This window comes from Acomys russatus, chromosome 6 (assembly GCF_903995435.1).
Source record: "Acomys russatus chromosome 6, mAcoRus1.1, whole genome shotgun sequence".
NCBI lineage: Eukaryota > Metazoa > Chordata > Mammalia > Rodentia > Muridae > Acomys > Acomys russatus.
The window spans coordinates 47,980,443-47,984,189 of record NC_067142.1 but is presented as its reverse complement, the minus strand read 5'-3'; the positions used below and the strand labels follow the sequence as shown (position 1 = coordinate 47,984,189).

General features: G+C 43.7%; 1 pseudogene; it reads right to left on the bottom strand.

The window, feature by feature from the left end:
- Window positions 1–1,022: 1,022 nt before the first annotated feature.
- Window positions 1,023–3,313, bottom strand: LOC127191088 (zinc finger protein ZIC 5-like; annotated as a pseudogene).
- Window positions 3,314–3,747: the final 434 nt, after the last annotated feature.

Below are 3,747 nucleotides of genomic sequence, written 5' to 3'. Positions count from 1 at the left end.
TTTTTTTTCCTTAAATAAACCATGGATCATAAATGACAATCTTTCACCAAAATGCATAATATATTTTTTTTTGGTGTGCTTTGAACTCTTCCAGAAAAAGAAAAGGATCTCTAAATATAAATTAATTAAAAACTGTACAAATAAAAGTATTCACAGACAAGTTACTGACAATGGCAAGACTACATTGATCACTCACAGCACACAAAACAAATTCCTACAAATCATGAGGGTGGTGTCTTCAGGATCTCTGAGGGTAAATTAGTACCTTAAGTATATGTGTATGGTGTTTCTGGAGTTTACACAGGAGATGTGTGGTACCAACTGGACATAAACTAAGAGTTATTGTCCTGGGGTCCTGACCCTTTGTGTCCTAGCTTGACAGCTCTGGCAAAGGTCACACATTCATCAGTATTTGGTGGTAACTATAAACATTTTCAAAACTTTAACACGTACAGGAACTCTGGGACATGAAGAGGGCCTGGTTGCTGTGTTAATATTCTCTTTTTTCTCTCATTTAATACATACACACACACATATACACATATTGTATTGGCAGTGTATAATTCAATTTTCTCACTCATTTTCCATGATAGAATCTGCCTCCAAGACTGTCCCCCTGCAGTGTACAAGTCCGGCTTGGTTGCTTTTTATTTGTTTCCTATTACTTTTTCTCCCCAGTGCTAGAGACTGAACCTAGGGCCTTGTGCACACTAGGCAAGTGCTGTACCACTGAGCTACATCCCTTATCCTGTTTTGCTTTATTTTTCTGGGTTTTTGTTTTTGTTTTTGTTTTTAGGAGAAAGGAAATTAAAAAACAAAACAAAAAACCCAACAACCAAATATCTTAATTAAATTAATTAAATGTACAAACACCACAGGGTTTCATACTGAATAAGTAGGGCTAATTAGATCCGGTGGCAAGCCTGAGTCACCAGTTTGTCTCAGGATCTGATCTGCATCGTCCTCCTGTTAGGATGCAGTCCAAGGACTCCCACTTATTATCTCCCTTATTAATAATAATTCTAATGCATCGTCCGCACCACTTCAGGCTTCCCATATATTTCCTCGCCTTCAGCCTCAGAGGTGGTTTCATTGCTCGAAGGTGTGTGGAGACGGCTGGGGGCCCCAATGGCCTGGCAAACGTACCACACGTACCACACATACCATACGTAGAGGTCGGTCACCTGAGGGGACAAAGTGCTCGATCGATTTCTGGTTGGGTCCAGCACAGGGAACAAACGGTCACCCATTGGAGTCCCCCTGATGAATAGCCCAGGGCTCCTGGAGAAGGTGGGGGGGGGGGGGGGGGCGGGACTTGCAGTGAATCTTCATGTGCTTCCTCAGAGAGCGTGGGTGAGTGTGCGATTTGTCACAGCCTCGGATCTTGCAGTAGTAGGGCTTGTCACTGGTGTGCTCACTGCTATTGGCAACCTTCCTGTCACAGCCATCAAATTCACATGTGAAAGGCTCCCCCCCCCCCCCCCCCCCCCCCCCCGTATGAGTGCACTTGGGGCTCTCGGAGCTCGTGAAGACCTTGCGGCAGCCTTGAAGGTCTTACCCTCGCGGGGACAGTCCTCCCAGAAGCAGACGTGGCTGCTCTGCTCCAGGCCACCCACGTGCTCCACCGCTCCACGTACTCCAGCTAGTGAATAGTGCCGAAAGGTTTGGAGCAGGGCTTGGCGCTGCTGGCCGCGGGCTGCGGCCTGGCCAGCTCCTCCGAGTGGGCAAGTCTTCTTAATATTACCTTTCCATAAAGAACTATTTCTTTCAATAGTTACCTATTTAAAAAAACATATCCTTTAGAAAGATATTTCCATAACATGGATCGAGCTCTCCAAAAGAAAATTCTGTAACTTGTGATGTCACATCTTCATTTTGGTTGCAAAATACAGTGGTTAATGTACTTTCCATTGACACATTAAGGAATTCTGTTTGCGACGCCAGGACCTGAAGTGTAAGTCGTTACCACTTAACTGTTTCTGACATCTCAACTACAGGTCACCGTCTACATGTATTTCCACTTAGGGGAGGTATTCCTGGAATTTCTAGTTGGTGTTATAACATCCCACAAAAAATGACTTAACGAAGGCTCACAGGACTTAGTTTTTATGGAGCAGTGCTCAAGATTTTATACAAATACTTTAACACGGCTCCCAGAAGAAGATTAGGAGAGAGCGAGGAGCTCAGAACAAAGTAAGACACACCCAAGTGACGATATGGGCTCCTCAAGAGGGAAGTGTGTGCCTGGCTCACAGTTTTGGGGGTGCAGTTCCTCATGGTGGGGGAGTCTGGCAAGCAGGGGTGTGGAGTCAGGAAGCAGAGAGAGGGATGAGTAGCGGGGCTCAGCTGTCCTCTCTCCCACCCGAGCCCATGCAATGGCACTGATCACAGTCTAGGTGGGTCTTTCCTTCTCATTTAGACCTTTCTAGAAATATTCTTATAAATACAACCAGAGGTGTGTTTCCATTCACAGACTAGTTGCTGTTCGCTTTTATTAAGGAATGAATTAAACTCTGGGTAATTACTGAAAATAAAAGGTCTGTGTAAGTGCTTGACAGGACTGTTTCTGGAAGGGGGTTGGTTAGAACTCAGAGGCTTAGCTTGATTGACTACTACCCAACAGGCCTGTATTCAGTGCAGTCTCTCTGCTTCCTCCACTTTCTCACACTTCTCTTCACTTTCCTCTCTCTCTTTCTCTCCCCTCAAGTTTAAAAATGGAAAAAACCCTCAAATTTTACACAGTATGAAAGTATAGTCAGTGACAGCATATGGACGTTTCTTCAGCCATCCTCCTAAACTCCATCTCCTTTGTCCAGGCAACCGCAGAGTTTGGCTCGTCTCTCCCGTCCCCGCTTTTTCATCTCCCTGTTATGCACATACCTACTGCCAAAGCGTTAATAGAGCTACCTTGTTTTAAATAAAAATTCCAAGGACTACAACAGTAGTATTTGTTTGCAACTGAGCATTTGTGAAAATGCAAAAAAATTATCTCATAACCCACAATCGTATTATCTGGAGATAATTACCATTAATTATATATTTCTACCCGTTATTTTTCCCTCTGCGTGTGTCTGAATATGTGTTTCCGTCTGCAGTTGTGTGGTGCATGTGGGTGGGTCGATGTGTGTGCGTTTGCCGTGGAAGCCTGGGATTGACTTCAGATGTCTTCCACAATCATCTTTTCACTCTATTTAAAAAAATTTTTTTTCTTTTATTTAACTTTGAGATTACAATATATTATAATTACATCTCACCTGTCCCTTCATCCCTCTAGTTCTCCCACCTCCCGCTCCTTGGTCTCTTTCAAACGCATGGCCTTTTTATTTTATTAGTTATTGCTACACTCATGTATGCATGTGTATTTCTAAATATAACCTGCTCAGTCTATAATTTCACTTGCATGCATATTTTCCGGGCTGACCATCTTGAATTAGGTAACTAATTGATGTTCTCTTGCCTGGGAAAGCCTGTTTTCCCCACTTTCGGTATTATTTAGTTACCTATAGATCTTTGAACAAGGTTGAGGCCTCACAGGCTGACCTCCGTCCACTTTGCCGTGTCTGTTATTGCACATGTCCAGCTCATGTCTAGGCACTCATGTTGGTGAGACTTTATGCGTGTAGCTTCTGGCATTCCTAGGAGACACAATCTCTCAACAAACTCTCTGAACCTCTGGCTTTTACAATCTTTCTACTCTCTCCTCAACAATGTTCCCTGAGCCTTAGGTACTGGAGTCATTTTGCACAT